This window comes from Triticum aestivum, chromosome 7A, assembly GCF_018294505.1.
Source record: "Triticum aestivum cultivar Chinese Spring chromosome 7A, IWGSC CS RefSeq v2.1, whole genome shotgun sequence".
NCBI lineage: Eukaryota > Viridiplantae > Streptophyta > Magnoliopsida > Poales > Poaceae > Triticum > Triticum aestivum.
In genome coordinates this window covers 679,998,008-680,019,049 of record NC_057812.1, presented here as the reverse complement: position 1 = coordinate 680,019,049, position 21,042 = coordinate 679,998,008, and the positions used below count along the sequence as shown (strand labels likewise).

Sequence of the window (21,042 nt, the reverse complement as noted above, 5' to 3'; positions counted from 1 at the left end):
TGCCTTGTCACTTGTTCCAGCGTATACAAACACGAGTACCACCGTATTTGCACGTCCAAGCCAAGTTTTTGCATCACTTCGATGTACTCCACAAGTTCTAGTACTAAAGTGGCCGTTTGCGTCAAGTTCTAACATCACCGGTGTAATTAACTCAAAAAAATCCATGATCTAGTTTATTGCCTGGGTATTCGCTTTGTCTGATGAACCGGCCGGATATTGGTGGCGTATGTTCGATGATCCACGTTGGAGACGTAGCCAACCAATGAACCATTGTTGCCACAGATCTCGTGGGACTGTGGGAGATCGATCATGAATTACCGACGGTACCCCTCTCTCTCTGGTTGCAATGAAGGGACATAGATGGATCCAGATGGAGTATTTAGCCAAAAACTACCACAATTGACGGAAACGTGACGAAAAACTACCACTCTACGATTTTGTGCCAAAAACTACCAAATTTGGACTAAACCGTGACAAAAAACTACCGACTCGCGAAATCGCTCGCTGCGGCCGCGCTAACCTGAATCTGACCGGTTGGGCCCGCGAATCAGTTGCCACGCTGGCCAACGGACGACCGCCACGCGCTGACGGCCGTTAACGCCCCGTCCGTTGTCGGAATGGCGGCTGTCGGTGGGCTGCGGGATCAAGATCTGTTTCGTTCCCCTCTCGCTTCACTCTCTCCCTCCTCTCCCTCTCTCTGAACTAGGTGGCGGCCGCCATGTCCTCGTTGATTCCGGAGGGTGGCGGCGCTGCCGGCGGCGACGTTGGCGGCGGCGACGCTAGCGGCGGTAACACAAGTTTGGACGCTGCTGCCTCGCCTGCGCCTCCAACGATGGCCAGCGTCTCAGTCGATAATTGGTTGGGGAGCACCAGTTTCTCGACGCAGGCCGGCTCGCAGCAGCAGGAGGCACCGCTCTCGCAGTCATCGCCAATGGGTTGCAGGTATGCAAGTATCATCTGCTGGGCCTTTGGCTAGCTCCTTCAATCTGGCAAATTAGTAAGATGTTTGTTTCTGTTAGTTGGACATGTGTAGTAACCTGGAGTCAGTAAACTGTATTGCACTTGTAGCTCAGTCAAATGAGCACTTATTTGTGCAGTTTGGCTGACCAGAAGTGGGAGATATGGTTTCATTTAGAAGGAAGAAACCCTGTGAAAAGGGGTATATTTGAGTCAGATATTTCTTTGCTTACTCTACAATCACTCATTGCTAGTGAAGGGTATGGGGACAGTGATTACATGTACTATGTGAAGGAGGAGGAAATTGGATCTGAAAGAGTAAAGTATTTAGGTAATGAAGCTAGTGTTCATGAAATGTTGGAATTTTTCATCATGTCAAGCTAGTGAACATAAAGGTTGTGAGAAATGTTCAAACTGGAACTATTACACAGGCTAATGAGAATTACATGAACACTCAAGAGAGCTGCTGTGTGAAAAATGTTGTGGAGCAATCCGAGCTTCAGAATCAGATAGATGATAGAAAGACTCAGCGTGAGAGGAGCAGGATTCAAAGAGAGGCAGATTTGAACCACTTTGAAGGAGACACTAAAGTGTCTGAATTTTGTTCTGAGGATTCAGTTCATTCAGATGGGAGTGCTGAAGTTGTTCAACTAATGGAAATAGAGTGTGCCTCTGAAGAGGATACATCATTGCAAACTATTGCTATTGTGAAACATGTGAAGAATCCTGGTCCAACTAGCAGATGTCACAATGAGGTAGAGAAAAAACGTTTTGAAGATTGGTTTCCTGAAGCAGATGAGTTTTGTTTTGCTGGTGATGCGGGCATAAGTGATGAGGAAGAAGAAGATGAAGTTGAACTACCATACCTCATGAAGAAGCCAAAGACAAAGAGTAGTAAGAAAAAAATGAAGGAGAGGCTATATTTTGACCCCTCAATTCCCAATTCACATTTACTCTTGTGCAAGAGCTTGTGTTTTGATAGTGTTTACCAGTTCAGAGAAGCATTAAGAGATTTTCATATAAGGACTTTGAGGTCTTTTCACTACCACAGGAACACTCCAACAAGAATTATTGTTTGGTGTTCACAGAGAGAGCATGGATGTGAATTTTACATGTGTGCCGCCAGGATTGCTCATGAAAGAACATTTTGCATTAAGAAGTGTAACTTGGAGCACACTTGTCCAGCATCAGCAGAGAACTCAAAGGTTACTACTAAGTGGATTTCCAAAGTAGTTGAGCCTTCTCTTAGAGCAGATCCTAGAGCACCTGTGGATTCACTTATTAAAAACAGCAAAGTCAAGTTTTCAGTTGATGTATCAAAGAGTGTGGCCTATAGGGCAAGGAGGAAGGCTATTAAGGTTTTACAAGGTGACCAGAAGGAGCAGTACTATAGACTGAGGGACTACCTACAGGCAGTTCTTGACACAAACCCTGGTAGCAGGTGTGTAGTTACAATATTTGAGGACCCAGAAAACCCTGCCCCAACTCCTAGATTTAAGTACATGTTCTACTGCTTGCATGCATCAAAGCAAGGATTTCTTAATGGTTGCAGGACCTTTATAGGTAAATCTATAAATGCATTTTGTTCAAAATATCTTGTTGTAAATTTATGGTAGCTAATTTAGGTATGGATGCAGGGCTTGATGGTTGCTTCATCAAGCTAACCACTGGACAACAAATTCTTGCAGCCACAAGAAGAGATGGCAACAACAACATCTATCCCATAGCCTTTGGTGTGGTCGATAATGAAGATTCAGAGAGTTGGACATGGTTTCTAACCTAGCTAAGATGTTGCATTGGAAGTGGTAGCAAATTTGGAACCTACACCATTATTTCTGACAGGTAAAAGGTATGCACCCTATCTTAGCCAGTAGTTCAGATATATATTATTATTAGTAGCTTTATTTATTTTTGTTCATGACCATGGTTATTAATTTACAATCAGGGGCTTCTTAAGGCTATAAATGAGGTGTTCCCTGATTTCTCTCAGAGATATTGCCTCAGGCACATATATGCAAATTTTCAGTCAGCTGGTTTCAGAGGAGCAGAACTAAAGAAGCTAGTAGATCGGGCTAGCTACTCATTCACCAAACATGGCCATGAATTAGCAATGGCAGAGCTAAAAGCAGAGTGTGAGGATGCCTGGAAGTGGCTTCATAAAATTCCAAAGGAGACTTGGTGTAGGTCTGCAATAGATTACAATTACAAAACTGATCTTGTTGTGAACAACCTTAGTGAGGTTTTCAACAAAATGATCCTTGATGTTAGGGCCAAACCAATTAGGACTATGTTTGAAGGAATTAGGACTAAGCAGATGATCAAAAGGCAGAAGACTAGGAAAAAAACAGAGAACAGCAGGTGGATGATCACACCCAACTATTCAGAGAAACTAGAGGAGAATAAGAAGTATGCCAAATTTTGTGATGCATATAAGGCAGGTCCTGACATTTGGCAAGTGTCTAGTAAGGAAAATCAGTATTGTGTGAACCTAGCTAGTAAATCATGTGACTGCAGGAGGTGGGACATGACAGGTGTGACATGCAGTCATGCAATAGCAGCAACGAGCAAAATTCACGTGCACCTAGAGGACTATATGCATGAATTTTTTAAAAAACCACTATATATTGAAGCATACAAAGACATAGTGTACCCTCTCCCTGGTCCTGAATTCTGGCCTGACACCCATACTCAGGATATTGAGCCCCCAGTGTTCAAAGAAAAAGCAGGCAAGAAACAGACAGCTAGGAGAAAGGGCCAGTTGGAGGTGCCTGCGCAGGATGAGAACAATTACATGCAGCAATTGTGGTCTACAAGGCCACAGATATACAAACTGTGGGAAAGCTCTAAAAGCTAGTCTTGAGATGAGAAAGAACTTATATCAGGTCATTCAAATATGTTGCATTCTTTGCTTAATTATTTTAGGTTTGGTCTATTTACTAACTGAGTTAATTTTGTCATGCAGGAGAATAGAGAAATTTTTAGGGGTTCCTCTAGTGCTACACATCCACCTCCACAACCACCACCTCAACACCAAACTTCACAGATGCCAGCATCATATGCTCCACCTCCTAAAGCAATGAGGAACAGAAAAATAGTAGCAAGTAAGAGAGGTTCAACATCAACAGTTTCAGCAGGAGCAGCCAGGTCTTCACCAGCACCTGCAACAGGATCAGCATCAACAAGAGCTCCAAGAGGATCAGCATCAACAAGAACATTCAATGCACCAAGAACATCTACTGGAGAACCAGGGATATTGGCAGGCACGAGGAAGAGGAAACCTCCTAGCAAGTTTGCATCCTATTTCAATGCTAGTGGAAACTATTGAAACTCTGTATCTAAGTTTGTGTGTATGGTACTAAGTTTGTGTTCTGCTACTTAGTTTGAGTGTATGGTACTAAGTTTGTGTTCTGCTACTAAATGTGTGTTGTGGTACTAGCCTGCTTAAATTCAGACATGTGAACCTAGCTGGTAAATTCAGACATGTTAATTTGTTTTATTTGTTGTACATTGCCAAATTCATTGCCATTTGTTTTATTCGTGAACCTAGCTAGTAAATTCAGAAAAGAAATCTGCACAAAAAAAGGTCTGGCCTGGGGCTCAAACCCAAGACCAGTTGGTTGTAACCATGCATTCAATACTAATGGGCTAGTGCTGGTGATTTGTTTGATTAGCATCGGCTGAACTTATTATATGTTGTTACCCACGTCCCCTGTTCAGCGTGCGTTGCGGCCGGCTGCGTGGTGAGCGTGCGTTGAGTAAAACCAGTCGTTTCGGATTCTACGCCTTTAATACGTGTCCACCCACCATGACTCTCTTCTCACTCGCCCACTCGCCGCTCGCACCGCCCACTCCACTTCCCCATCTCTCCTGTCGAAATCGCCGCCGACAACCACCGCCACCGCCGTCGCCATGGACTGGCAGCTGCCCATCGAAGCTCTCGCTGGGAACAACTAGGAGATGCGCGCACAGTATAGGGAGATCGCGCGCTGGTTCCCCGGTATGGCGATGATGAGGAACCACGCCTGCGGCCTCGTGAAGGTGATGACAGCTGCTGAAAAGCAGCGCGCCTTCCCTGCCGGCGGCACCATCCCGCCGCTGTCCCTTCTGCTGTGGGCGACGCGCGAGGTGTAGCGCTCCCCCGACCCCAGGCAGCGCGCCCGATGGTGGATGTACCGCTCATCCACCACACCGCCGGCCGCCGTGGACCACGTCACCGACGCCGTCCTCGCTCTCCCAGCCCCAATCAACAACGCCTACTGGGAGAGGCGCAATCCATGGGTCCTTGGGCCCTATGATGACTCTGATGGCGACTCTTCTGAGGACGATTCCTCTGACGATGAGTCCAGTGATGATGATGAGGACCAGTCCTCTGACGACTCTGACTACGAGGTGGATGAGGTCGTCGTCCTCTCCGACGACGAGCCTGGAGTGTAGTTGCTGGCTCCAGTCCTCGACGCCGTGGAGGGGGACAGGAACCTCCCAATCCAAGTGGATGCACTGCCGGAGGTCTCCGATCTCCCAGACGGCATCGTCGTGAAGCAAGAACAAGATGGCGGCGAGGAAGATGTGGTGGAGCCGGCGCCGGGCAAGAAGAAGAGGGCGGTCGTGACTGTGGTGCGCCGCTCCCAGCGCCTGAAGATGCTGAAGAAGGAGGAGTGAAGTGTTGCCTTCAGTTAGTTCAATGCAAAAAAATGCAGTTTCGTCAGTCCTGAACTTTCGTAAGTTCAGTAAGTTCCTAGGTTCAGTTTCGTCAGCACTATCTACTTGCAGACTATGAATGTCAGTACTATCTATCTATCTATGTCAGGCACTATCTATATATGTTACTTGCTACTTGCTATATATGTTAAGTTATTTGTCAGACTATCTAAGCTACTTGCTATATATGTTACTTGCTACCTGCTACTTCCAACTATGTCACTACTGTCAGTTATCCACACATGATATATGCAGAGTAAAACAGCCTCATCATAGATAAAACACTCTTACTTACTTAACTTAGCACGAGTACTCACTTAGCATAGTAGGTCTTAACATAAAAGTCATTACATCATAGATAAAATCAACTAGTTCTTAAACCATAAGAGTACCTCCCTCCCTCATACCATTCTGAAAGCACATGAAACTTTCCCAAAATATACACCTAACATGCATGACATTCCAAGGCCAGCTATATATATAGGCCTACTAATTACTTAACCCACACACCAAGCACTTCACTCATTCATAATTGCCTTGATCCTCTCTAGCTTATCTTTGCTGGCATGCCCGGCATTGACCAGATCAGCAATCAGATACTCCAGCTTCTTCTTATCTTGCTTAAGTAGGTCCTGTCCCCCTCCACTTCCTTCATGGCCTTCCTCATGTTCTGGATGATATCTGTTTGGCTTTGAAGAATGCACCTTTGCTCCTTGGCAAGCTTCATCTTTTCCATACTTATCTCAATCTTTGCTTGATCCTCAAGTTGTTTCTTCTTTGCATTTAGATCATTGATTGCCTGACTGGTATAGTCCATGTCATGAGACATCTTGCCATCTTGATAGTCAAAAAGCTTGGATACATCTTCCACCAACTGGCTGTAGTTGTTTGACAGGAAATCAATTTCCTTCTGTAGCTTGGCCACCTCTTTCTCATGGGCTTGTTTGTCCTTCACCCTCCCCAAGTTCTGCTCATGGTACATGTCCCAAATCCTTGTTAGGCACCTTTGTAGAATCTCTGGCCAAGGACCATCCACCCACTCCACAACCCCACAGTTCACACCTACATCCTACAGAAGCAATTATTTATAATTAAGCACAAAGCACTTAGTAACAACCTTACTACAGATAACTAAAGTCATAAAGTCATTTCATTTAATTGAAACCCTTTTTTTAAATCAATATGCTCTCTGAATTATGCAAACATAATTCTTTCATAGTAAGCACACAACAGCTGACTATATTCAGTTAACAGCTATATTTAGCAATAGATATAAATTCATTTAACTCTGTTCTTTTTCAGTTAACACCTACCAAATACATTTAGTTCACAGTACACTAAATATCTCTGCATGTAGGTGTTCTCAGGTTCAGTCATGTATTGAATTCAGTTAACTAAAGATCTACTTTCACATATAGCTTCCATATGTATGGCACTTTCAAGTTTCAGTTCTAAACTACATCACACATCTCTGCACCACATGCTGCACCACACATCTCCAGCAGCAAAACACATTACACATCTCCACCAGCAAAACAAGTTAGCGTGCAAGATTTAATACCTGCTGCACAGGACAACCCAGGAATCGCCTCCAAGTCAAAGCACCTTCAAAAGCCACCATCTTCTTCGGCCTCTCATGATGCATCATGCACGTCGGCTCAGATTTAGTGTAAGAACCACAGAAAGATGGTTCCACCACACTGTTAGGGGTTTCCTGCAAAAGAAAGTTCGAATCAAACCAAAACCAACTTGGAATCTCCAATTTGGATGAACTAACCCTAACCCTAACTCTGTTCCACCATTATGCACTTACAAAGAGCTGAGGATCCATTGAAACCATGTTGATGTCCTCGTCCGAGCTCTCCTCGTCATTCTAGGATGGCATCCTCAACTTCTACCGGCAGCAATGGCCGCGGCAGCGGCGGCGATAGGCTGAGCTTGCTCAGAGCACTAGGGAGAGGGGGAGGATGAGGACGAGTGAGAGCGAGCGAGGAGGAAGAGAATGAGCGAGTGGCTGAGCTCGCTCTGACTTATTGGCCCACCGACAGCCGCCGTTCCGACCACGGACGGGCCGTTAACGGCCGTCAACGCGCGGCGGCCATCCGTTCGCCAGCGTGGCAACTGATTCGCGGGCCCAACCGATCAGATTCGGGGTTAGCGCGGCCGAAGCGAGCGATTTCGTGAGTTGGTAGTTTTTTGTCACGGTTTAGTCCAAATTTGATAATTTTTGGCACAAAATCATAGGGTGGTAGTTTTTTCGTTACGTTTCCGTCAATTGTGATAGTTTTTGGCTAAATACTCGATCCAGATGTGAACCTTGCCACGGCGCCCTTTTGGCTTTTGTACACTGGTACAGACCGCTGGTGGTAGGAGTACGTACTAGTACCATGCAAGGACAAGGCGATCTTCTCGTGTCCAAAGGTGGATGCTGCGGATTTAATCCTGCTGTTAATGCGTCTCTCTCTGTGCTGGTTGCACTTGAGCCCAACACGCGGCTAGCCGTAGTTAATGTCGTGTGGGGTAACCGAATGCTCTGATCGATGGAGTAGCAGCTTCGGTGTTTGCAGTTTGAACTGCCCGGAGAGTAGTCAATGTAGGAGTAGTTAGACTTAATCACACCGAAGTCGACCAAGGAGAAACAAAAAACTATTTCTGCAGTATTTTTTTCTTCAACTTCTTTTGTTCTCCATAGAGATTTTGCCACGTTTTTTGTTTCTTTTTGTATAACTTTCCTCCGGTAGTCACAACACTATATTAAACCACATCACCCAGAGAGAAAATATGTTAACCCACCTCAGTTTGCGGAGAAAACTTAATCCAAATATCATTAGAATTTTTCTTTTCCTCTCCCATCGGCGGTGGCTAGGGCATCCATGCCCTCTAAGGTTTGCCGATGAGCCTCTGGATCCACCTCACCTCTGCCTGTCGCGCGGACGGGCGGAGGATCTCGGTGCCTCGACTCCGGCTTGTGGTTCAAGTTAGGTTTCCATTTCAATCGTAGAGACGGCATTTCAACGGATGACGACACTTCATCTTTGAGCTGGTCTTACGGGTTTCGATCCTCCTCCAGTTCATCCATTGGGATGGGGTCGATGGAGCTCCGGCATAGAGACTCCTACCGTCTTCTTGGTGCAATGAGGTTAGGATTTCTCGCCACTCATGCGGCACCAACGAGATTTGGTGTCAGCTGCTTCAGATTGATTCAAGGGTTTAATGATGACACTTATAACTCTAGGGCACTCGCTGGTCCTTAGAGGTCCGTGCATGAAGACTTCCTGACTGTCATTGACAAGGTCAAGTCGGCTCCAGTAGGGAAGCCGCGACAACGGCACGACGGTGGCTCGTTCTGACGGCGACAGTCGCCGTTGGATGGGCAGGGTCCTTGATGCAATCATTGTTATGTTTAGGATGAATTGTGTTGTCTTGTGAACCTTTATAATAATCTCGAGTCTTTTTGGAGAGAAAAAAACTCAACCCACATCTCCCCAGCTTTTTGCATTCAAGGGAATTAGTCATCCTCCATAAGGAGCAGTACTAGATGTTACAAAATAAAAAAAATTACACATTATGGTTATGTGACCACCTGCTGAACCTTTTTTTTATCCCCAATGGCTCGGGGCAATGGGTAGTAGTTATCGTATCGAAAATGTGTAGAACTGAAATCATGTAATGTTTGTTTTTACTGAAATCAGGAGGTACTAGTAGTACTAATGTCAGGCATTAACACGAGAGTATTCTGATGAGTAAACGGATTTTACTGGGTGTTGCTGGATCTTAGTCGATTACATTAGTAGTTATCGTATCGAAAATGTGTAAAACTGAAATCATGTAATGTTTGTTTTAAAAAAACTGTTAAAAACCGACATCAGCAGGTACTAGTAGTACTAATGTCAGTAATTAACACGAGAGTATTTCGGTGCGTAAATGGATTTTACTGGATGTTGCTGGATCTTAGTCGATTAAGACTTAACCAAGTCTTAGTCAAATGACTGAATATGTAAATTTTCTTACGCGGATCTGTACATAAGATCTTACGACTATGACATCAGTTGAGACTAAGTCTAAATCGACTGAGATTTATCAATCCCGATTAAAGAAAACCTGGCACATTGAGAACAAAGAACGCTGGTCCCGATCCCTTAAACAGAAGCAGCGTTGCAATTATCCCCTGGGCAAAGCAAAGGGGGTGCTTCATGTGACCTTTTGCGCCGAGCCTTTATTGGCACCACAACGAGGAGCAAGCAAGGCACGATCCATGAATTTTGCCAACCGGCCGTGCCGCTTTCACACCAAATCAGGGCATGCATTTTCACATTGTTCATTCCAATGCATATGTTGTGCCCCCACCTAATGCTTAGAGGATGCTTGGATACGTTTTAGTCTCATGACTAAAAGTACTGGGACTAAAACTTACTAGTCTCATCCATGCTTGGATTCAAATACTAAAGAGACTAAAATCAAGTTAATGAGCATTTATTATCCTTCAAACCCTCCAATTCAGAACTCGCATATGTTAAAGAAGAGGCGTTAAATGAGGAGAGAGGGGACTAATCCACATTTTAGTAGGGATACCTCTGACTAAAAAAATTTAGTCTCAAAACTAGTTTTAGCCTCTCTTTAGTCAGTGGTGCTTGAAACTTTAGCCTTTTAAAGAGACTATTTTTAGTCAAACTAAAATAAATTCCTTGAATCCAAGCACCCTCTTAGCCTAGGCGAAGACAAGCCTATGCAAAATGGAGTGTTCTAGGTCAGTGCCAGCACCTGATCCCCCATGACTTCTTTTTTTGAGAAAAGAGCCGCTAGGAGCAGAATGGACCTAGAAAAAAGGCCATGGGTGCAAGGACTCCACAGGAAAGAGACGGCTCACTCCCCAACATCCAAACCCTACCACATATCCAACACGCACAAAGTACCATTCTTTATCCCTAATTGCGCAAAGGCAAACCACACCATCAAGCTTAATTGCCCCGCCCCTAACACTAACAGCAACATCTAATCCATGTACCAAATATTTACTGGAGTTGGGTACGGGGACAGAGAGGAGACAAACACATCATCAAGATCCACCAATTAATTATATTGTCTTCCCCACCACTAACTCTGGTATCTCCCATCCCTCCTGCATCAAGCCAACTCCAATCCTAGACCCTAAATCATCGGCTTGTGTCCGTTTGAGGCAAAACTCGATCTAATGGGCGTACTCAAACGAACAAAGTTGTCGGCTGATGTCTTTTTGTCCGGTACGGCTCTATATCCGAAGCAAATTTAGATCACAAATGCGTCCAGAACAAAAACGATCGCTCTCTTCGGCCCCTCTCGTCCACCCGAGTCCGCCCCTGGCCCACATATCAGCGACTCCACGACGCCTTCCCTTCGCGACCTGCTCGCGCGGGAGCACTCCGAGCTCCCCGCCCCTGCCGCTTGCAGCCATCCTCATCCTCCCTCCTTCGCCTGCCTCCTGATGCGCCCTTCACCTCGCAGACGCCGCCCCGTCCCCACAGGACTCCAAGATCTGCCGCCGAAGCCCACGCTCGCTGAGGTGGCTGCGCATGGCAATCTCAGGCTGACGCACCTCCATGCGCGTGACGTCACGCACCCCGACCTCGGGCTGGACCACGTCGACGGCCACACACAACTTCCCCATGGCGCGGCCATCGCCCACGCCATAGCTGGTGCTTGAGCTCCCCTTCGACTGGCCCGCGTGCACGGTCACGGCGAGCTCGGCGGGTCGGCCGAAGAGCCTCTACACGACAGCGACCATGGAAGCCTCTGCACGGCGCTGGCCAACTCCAACGCGAGACCATGGGAGTTGTGCACGGCTAGCTGTAGTTAATATCGTGCGGGGTCACCGAACGCTCTGATCAATTATAGTAGATTCAACTAGGTCCGGCTATAGATGCTAAGAGGCCAACTCCAACACACGACTCAAATGTTCCTGCCGCGTTTGTTTGAGAGTAAACGGACAGAACAGGCCGCCCAACGCGGCCAAATTCGCTGTTTTGATCCTTATGCGAAACTTTAGCCCGATTTAACCATATTTGTAAAAAATGTTCGTATCTGACCCTTTTTCCACTGCCATAGACGTTGGCGGTAAGATATAACATACTGCCGTCATAGTTAACGGCGGTAGGCTTCTGCTCAACGTGATGACGTGGCAACAATGTGGCAAGTGGCTACCGCCATACTAGGTGGCGGTAGGACCTGGGCCGAACTGAATGCCATAAGTAATGTGCGTCGCCCACTAGTAAAGAACTGCTTCGATGGTCTGCTGGCTAGAGCGTGTACGTTAGCGACAGTAGGTCTTGGGTTTGATAATTGCCAAGGGCAAATTTTTATTGTTTATTTGTTTTGCCCAATACCAATGGAAAAAAATAGCCTAATTGATGTTACACATTGATTACTATCAAAAAACATTTTTTACAATGTAAATAACATTTATAACGAAAGTTTTTTTTTAAGGAATGACAAGAGATGATCTTTATGTGAATATTTATTACACACGGAATGTTCATAAATTTTTATTGTTTATTTGTTTTGCCCAATATCAATGGAAAAAATAGCCTAATTGATGTTACACATTGATTACTAATAAAAAACATTTTTTTACAATGTAAATATCATTTATAAGGAAAGTTTTTCTTTTAAGGAATGACAATAGATGATCTTTATGTGAATATTTATTACACACGGAATGTTCATATTTTTTGCCCAATACCATTGAAAAAAATAGTCTAATTGATGTTACACACGGATTACTATCAAAAACATTTTTTAACCATGTAAATATCATTTATAAGGAAAGTTTTTCTATTAAGGAATGGCAAGAGATGATCTTTTCTACTACAGGTGCATGTTTACTTATGTGCAAGATATGGTGGCATCTCCATTAAACATCTTCAAGGTCCATCGGTTACCGTGCCACAATTGTGTCATACACTTAGTAATTTCAAATTATTCTCACTATTGAACCGGGGTAAGATAATTATGTTAACTAATATGCTACTATCGAGTGAATGTTACAATGTCATTTAAAGTATGGATACATATGACATGACACATGTTTGTGTCGTGAACAAAAAAATATAGAATTTGATTCAAATATTAACATAAATTATAAAGCACATACATTAATATTAATTAGATGGACTGTGATATTTGGCACACGTGTGCCATATAAGCAAAACTGCCACACCTCTACTTTCTTTCATTTTAAAGTACCACACGATTTCTCGTCCTTTGACCTCACCTCCTCCCAAACGATCCCGCAGCCTCGTCCGAGAAACCTGCTTCTCCCGCACATCTCGGGCGCCCACCCCCGAGAAAACTGCCACTTCTTCACGTCTGCCACATGATTTCTCCTCAGGACAAAATTACCATGGTATTCGTATGCAAGTTATCAGGCATGTGTTGCATAACTTACCGTGCTATTTGCATAGAACGTATCAGGTACTATGCTTCAACAACTACACCCCTTCAAAGTTACCATTGTGTTTTATACATAAGTTATAAGGTCTTTGATATGTAAAATACCGTGGTACTTACACATATGTTATCAGGGTATATATACATCAACCTCCCCCCGGTGAAAGTTACCATGCGGGATTGTACATGAGTTACCGGGTCTACAGTTCGTATATTATCATGGTACTTGCACCTAAAAACTTGGGTGTGTTTTGGTAGCTTTTTTCATAGGTCAAAAATTACCACGATGTTTTTGCGTAACTTATCATGCATATAATATGTGTGCCCCTCATGACACTAAACATTATGTGACTTTCCCGTGGCACGTCATGTGTTGTGTTCATCCAAAAGGCCCATGCACGAGGCGAGTGTATGTTTTTAACAACTTATTTTCCTTTGGTAAAAAAGTTAGCATCATGTTTATATTGCAAGTTATCGGTTATGCGGTGCTTATATTATCATGTTATTTACACAAAAATTGTTGGGGATGTTTTGAACAACTTTTTCCCGGGACAAAAAGTTATCATGGTGATTCTAGGTAACCTATCAAGTCTGTAGTGCTTAAAAAATCATGCTATTTACACAAAATTTATCAGGGGTATGTTCCAGCAACAAATCCCCCCCCCCCCCGGGTAACTTATCATGGTGTTTAGTTATCGCAGTGCATATGTTTTCATGCTATTTACGCATAAAAGTGCCAGGGGAGGGAGGTATACTACTGTGCTATTTACACAGAAGATACCGGAGTATTTTTTCAAAAAAAAATATTCCCTACGGTCAAAATTACCATGGTGTTTCTACCTTAGTTATCAGATGTGCGCTACGTATATTACCATCTATTTACACATAAATTATCAGGTATCTTTTCACATTTGTCTTCCCCAATGGTTAAATTTACCACGATGTTTGTATCTAAATTATCAGGTCTATGGTGTGAATGTTATCGTGCTATTTACAGAAATTACCGAGGGGCGGGTTCAACAAATTTATTTTCAATGATCAAAGTTACCACGATACTTGAAACAAAAAGTTTTTCAGTGTTAACATATTAAAGGCAAAAACATATCAAAAGCAGTATTTCCCTTAGCTTGTTCAACAATGAGTGTCATAGGTGAGGTGGTTAGCTCCTTTTGTTGATTACCAGACCAGAGATCAAATCCTAGTCCAAGCATTATTTTTGCCGAAAATCGGGAAGGCGCGTAGGGCCATAATTGATGATTACGAAAATTAGGAAAGCACGAGCGGGTGTGCCCGATAAAATCGGGGAGGGCGTGCGGGAAAGGAAAGAAATTGGGGGAGGTCGGTGGGGGAGGACGTGCGGAAAAGGAAAGAAATCGACAGGTCGGTCGGGGAGGACGTGCGGGAAAGGAAGAAGATCGGAGGAAACTGACGGCGCTGGATGTGTGTGGCAGTTTCGTAATCTGCCACACGGTTGCCATATACATGTTTCGTAAGTGCACATATATATGTGAGTTCTACACAAAACATTTTTTAACACAAGTGCTCCAGGCGTAGTTTTAGTATGGTAAAGAAAATAAATAAAAAGAAAACATTTTTGATGTCTTACACATATCCTGTACATAAGGAAACACACATCGTGTGATTGTATTTAGGAAGGAGAGACGATATTTTCCTATCATTCCTTAAAAACACACTTTCTTTATAAATGATAAGCAATTTTTTTTGACAATATTCCATATATAACATTAATTAGACCAGTTTTTTCATTTTTATTGAGCAAAAAAATAAACATATTTTTTCCTTGGCATCATGTGATTGTATTTAGGAAAGAGAGAAGATATTTTCCTATCATTCCTTAAAAACACACTTTCCTTATAAATGATAAGCAATTTTTTTTGACAATAATCCATATCTAACATCAATTAGACTAGTTAGTTTTTTCATTTTTACTAAGCGTAGGACACCATTGTGGCACGGTAGTCGATGGACCGTGAAGATGTTGAATGAAGATGCCACAATATCTTGCACATAAGGAAGCATACATATCCTGTGATTGTATTTAGAAAAATAGAAAAGATCTTCTCCTGTCATTCCTTACTTCGGCCCAGGTCCTACCGCCACCAAGAGTGGCACTTGCCACATCGTTGCCACGTCGTCATATTGACCAGAAGCCTGCCACCATTGACTATGGCGGTAGCCTGTTATATCCTACCGCCAACGTCTATGGCGGTAAAAAAGGATCAAATCCGATTTTTTTTTTATAAATAGGATCAAATCGGGCTAAACTTTCGCATAAGGGTCAGAACAGTGAATTTGGCCGCCCAACACGCGGGAGCAAACGGATCATCGTCCACGAAGGAAAACAGCACACATTCCAGTCAACCGATGGTGCATCGGTCAACCGTCAGTAGGACAAAATGCCTCTACTGGTTAAACTTATCTTCTATAGAAAAGACTAGTGGTTAAAATAAAAAGCTACTGTATTTAGAATATATTTTTTCTCAAGGCAGGAGATCAGAGAACCTGCACGAGTGGCACTACTGTTGGTGAGGTAGAATGTGCACCGCACTAGTGATGCCCTTTTTGGCAGCATTTGCAAACATGCATGGACCCTGGAGTCGTTCACCTGCTCGACCTCTCTCCCGCGGTACTGCTTTAAGCCACATGCTCGCGACCGCAAAGCCTCTTCTTTGCCCAGCCACTATGCCGATAGATACTAGGCCAAATTTTGTCACGTGAGCTTTGCCAAGGATGTCAGGCCAAAACCTGTGTATTCTAGTAGTGGTGAGTGACTTAGGGTGTGTTTGGTTTGTGCCCCAACTAGTCTCACCAATTTTTTGGCACGACCAAAGTGAGGGCATGGCCAAAATTTTGGTTGGCTGTTCTTGTTTGGTTTAGAGCCATATGTACCTACCAATTTTTTGGCAAAATCACTGAGCTCCCATTTGGTTTGCTGCCAACTACGTGGCAAATTTTGGAAATTAGGATTGATCCATGCTTCATTTTATTCCAAGTCATAAAAAAATGTGACACGCCCCGCAAAAAAATGTGACATGTTTTTTTAATAGCTAGAATACACATAAAGTAAGGAAAAAATGGCATGCAGAAGCACATATATATGTTACAATTGTCAAAAAAAAATCCCATTTTAGGTAACAAAATTCTATGCTTTTCAGAAGTAGTTATATGAGGTAGGGCTGTTACTCGACTGTACAAGTATAATAAACAAATTAATTAACTGCTTATAGCGGATTAACAAACTTACACGATTCATGCTAATTATGTGGTGATTACGTAGCTATCTTCATGCATGCACATGCGGGTTTGTTGAGCAATAAAAGGAGTACCTACCACCAGACGATCACGGGACTGGAGAAATATGCGTATCTACAAATCGTTTTCAGGGTAAATTGCGAGTTAATCGCTGCAATAATTGAGCAGGCCCCACGGAGGGAGCGGGCGTGGGCGCCGCCAATGTTTTGGCGGGGCTTTTCCGCGCCGCCAGCTCGCCCATACATTGGCAAGAATTGCACTGGCCGTTGGCGGAACCGTCGGGCGAGCCAAAATTTTGGCTGCCATCCAAGCGCTAGCCAATTTCCATGGGCCTCCTAATTTTTTGGTATGGCTGCTGTTGGTTGCAATCCAAACGCATCCTTAAACCTGACCGAGCCTTGCCTTATCCCCCGCCCAAAAAGTGCAGCTACCACTCTTAAGCTGATGGCCCCATCTGAAATGAAATGTGGTTAGAGGAGTAAATCAGTGTTTTTAAGTAACAGTGCTTATTTATGAAGGTTAGACACTTAATTCGGCTTCTCTATTCTAGAAATAGGCACTGGTGTTTCAAAAAACCCTGTATTGCTTTTCTAAACATCTCTCTAAATATCTAACAATGTACAAGGTCTTAGTGTTTTTACGTGCGACGCTAACAGCCACTTCATCAAGTCTGATCGTGGATAGGGCATGTGCACTGGTGCACGTCCAAGTCCGTTGCTTTTACGTCTGTCTTGCCGTGGGGTTCGTGAGTCGACGAGCCAGAGACCCGGTTTCTCGTCTCCATCGACCATACGGACGCCAAGTCGGTCGATAGCCAGCATGACAAAGAAAATCAGGCCTCTGTACGGAGCAATTATTCTAAGGAAGGGCCAGGGGTTCGGTGTGCTGCACTTCAAATTTAAGTGCAATTAACTCGCGGTTCATAACTTGCAGTAACCCCTCAGTGTGGTGACACAGTACATATTGTTCTGTGCAAATGTGTGTGGTACGTATGTTGCCCCTCTGCTTACGAATTGCTGTCAGCTCTGCTACTCCTACCCAACCAAGTCTTGCAGGAATCCGATTTAATGGGCGACGACGACGAGGAGGAGGATTCGGTTCACCCACTCTCCTCCTGGCATTCTTTGCTGATGCGTCCATGCTCACTGCTCCTGATCACGTCATCGACGAGTACTACTAGTAAGTGTTCGATCAGGTCTGGTGAAGTAAAATTCGAACGCCCGTACGCAATCCATTCGCGCGGCGTCTGCAGGAGCAGCCTCAAGCACTATGTTTTAGACTACCCACAGTGGGAGTAACATAGATAGTAACATCACATTTATCTAGATAAAAATAAATGATGTGGCATGTAATTAATGAAGAAAGAAAGTCATGTGATAACATGGCTAGTTAGGCTGCTGCCAATGCATGGGTGCTTAGATGAGGTGCTAAGCACATTAAATAGCTTAACAACTATACTCCCTAATGCATGGTGCTTAGCTTATGGTTGCTAAGTTTGCTTCATTTAATGATTTAGCAACTAAAGCTCTTCATGTATTGGTGGGCTCCCTTCTTTTAAATATTTTGTCTACGTTCACGCGCTTAGCATTGGTTCTTCCTGGGGTCACCACACTCATCTCTCTCCTCTTAAATAATTTACCACATCAGATTTTTTACCTACGTGGAAGGCTTAGCACCTGTAAAAGGTGGAGCATTGGGAGGGGCCTTACTGTAACATCACACATATTAAGAAAATATGAGTCTATAACCTAATAAATAAAATGATGCATGACACAACACATATCTTACTATCCACTGTGAAGGTAGTAACATAGACAACTCTAACTTACTCTTCACTGTGAGTCTGTGACTAGTCTTAAGCAACCAGCACTGTAGTAAAAATCAGCGAATGGCACCTGGACAAGCATTTAATGATGGCAACGGGTTTGAAAATCATCGAAACCGATACCCGTCTGGTTGTAATGAATGAACGTAGTAGGATGGATCCAGATGTCAAACCTTTCCACGGCGCCCTGTTGTAGTACTGCTGCTGGTACAAGAACAGGGCGGTCTTCTTGTGCGCAAAGGTTGATCGATGGAGTAGCACAGCAGCTTCCGTGTCTGACCATCATGGCCCACCGAAACCCCCCACCGGCCCTTTTCGTGATTTTCATCCCACACACTGCGTCGCTTGCCGCGCCGCATTTTTGCCGGTCTAGAGCATGCAACGGCCGGCATTGATGACCGCGCTTGGACCAGACGGGAGGTTCGCGTTGACGGACACGACCTCTAACTGTCGGCATTGAAGCGAGGCACCGGCTGAGAGAGCACCGCTTGCTGCTCCCTCGGCTGAACACGCCTCCTTGCTGCATTCAAACGGCCATGGACTGCTCGCCTTCCATTAAAACTCATGCGTGTGCCGAGAAACCTACTTCGGCCACATGTCCGTCCGTGAGCCGCCTGCCATTAAACACAACGCCGGTTGGCTCCGGCCACCCCCTCGCCACTATTTAAACGATGCCAGATGGTGGGCAAAAATCACACCACACTCCGCTTTCATCTCCTCCTTGCACACCATTTTTTTTCCAGAAGTTCCATGGCATCCGGCGAGCAGGAAGACGAGTTCTCCGGCATACAAGTTGGCTGGGTGGCCCGCCGAGCCCGTCGGATACCACCCAGGCAACTCTATGTTCCGCCTCCCTCGACAGTCCAGACGGCTGCAGGCTAGCTCGCGGAGGCAAAAGCTCTTCAGCAACTCGCCGCTCTAAGCGAGCTCGCCGAGTAGTGGCGTGTTGCTCTAGGCTGGCACGCGGTGGACCATGGCGACACAGGCATCATGACTGTCGTGGACAACACTGTGTCGCACCTCTCCTCCCGTGCCTGCGACCGCGCCATCCACCATCATCGTGTCCGTGACCGTGCCTTGCCGGTGGAGTTCGGCGACGCGGGGTCCAACACATCCGCACTTGTCAAGGTCATCGAGGTGAAGTAGAACACGCCGAGGGGGGTGCATCGTCGCTTGGGTCCCATGAAGGCCACCGCCCAGGCGACGTCGGCGCACACAACCGGTGTCTTGCCCGATTGCAGGCCATCATCTTCCCCTCTCCCTCCCACTTAAGCACGTCGCGACGGTCCCACTCCAATGACCGGCATTGCCGAACATGGGGAAGCGAGCCGCCCATTGCACTGAATCATATAACTTCCGGGCTCACGACAGTCCGACGAGCGGACTGCTGGACATGACGAAGACAAAAATGATCCGTAGTGTAGTGCGTCAGTGTCATGTGAATGGAGCTCTGCGCGGCCTGACGTGCAAATAACTTTAGCTGTTTTATTTAAAATATGTTCAAAATGTAATGAATCTCGTCCGGTCTGTATGAAATCCGTCGTGTTTGCATGAATTTTATCTGCTTTATTAAAAATGTGCTTGAAATGTATACGGTCAGATTGAATGGCGATTTCTGGCATTCGCGTCGGTGCGTTAATCCCCGCTATCAATGGGGGATGCGAGAGAGAATTTACTGATCGCCCTTAAAATAGCCCTCATAACATGGACTTGTCACGCAGCGGCGGCCGGGCCGGGCGGGGCCTCACATGAGTCAGAAGGGCACGCGCGCGGCAGACAGACGGCGGACGGCACTATCGCGACGGCGCCACCCACGACCGGCTCACGTGGCCGGAGAAGAAGTCGGGTAGGTTCTCATCGGTTTCGTGTCGTGCGTCCCGGCCCCTTGTTGCCGCCGCCGTCGTCGCCACATGCGCGCGCGTGCTGTTCTCGGCCGCGAGGCTGACCTGACCACCAAAGTCGACGACGGAAAACCACGGCAGGGAGCATGTTGGTTAGGTTGTTTGTTTGACCTGAAAAACAAAACAGGGAGAAACCCATCGCCACTCGGGTCACTCCTGTGATTGCGGACGGAAGAAACAGCGCTCGGTGCCAGTCAAAACCGATGGTGCATCGGTCAGCAAAGACAAAAATACTGGCCAAACTAACAAGCAATTACGTACAAGTTTCTTTTTTTTGAAAAGCATGAGACTGGCGCTACTGCTTGATGAGGTGGAGCGTGCAGCGCTGATGCCACCTTTTGTCAGCATATGCACACATGCATGCTCCGAGGAGTCGCTCACCTGCTCGATCTCTCGCACTCCCTCTGCTGCTTCAGGCCACTCGTTGCACTGGCAATGCACGCTCGCTTTTGCTAGCGGCACTCTTAAGCTGATGGCCCTGGCCGCCGGATACTTTGTTAGCGTTTGACCACACGGCCGTCCGGCGGGCCGTGCCGTGCGACTCTAACAGCCACTTGAAATCCAATCGTGAGTAGGGTACGTGGATTTATAGAAGTTATAAGTTATAAATGCGATTAACTCGCCGTTTTGTCTGCCGTGCAGAAGCAGCTTAGGGTTGCTATCTGTGCCACTGACAATGGTACCCAAACAGTCTTGTTGGAGAAGCTCAACAACAAACGTGCTTACGTAAGTGTAGCGAATTGCCGGCGCAAGAAAATACGTGCTGGTGGAGTGGAGTGGACATTTTTCTCGGAGTGGAACTGTGGCGGTGATACTGATATTGATGAGTCCGGGCTCATGGCGAGTGGTTCGCACGCACGAAACCGAATTAACGGGCGTCGAGGATTCGGTTCACCCACTCTAACAGGTGTATTATATTCTTTGCCCGAGCCATGCACGCTCACACTCCGCTCAGTGCTCACGTTA

The 21,042-nt window shown here is 45.5% G+C and overlaps 1 pseudogene; it reads left to right on the top strand.

Annotated features, from left to right (window-relative positions):
• The first annotated feature begins 718 nt into the window (after positions 1-718).
• Positions 719-21,042, top strand: part of LOC123153725 (uncharacterized) — a 75,411-nt pseudogene continuing 55,087 nt past the window's right edge.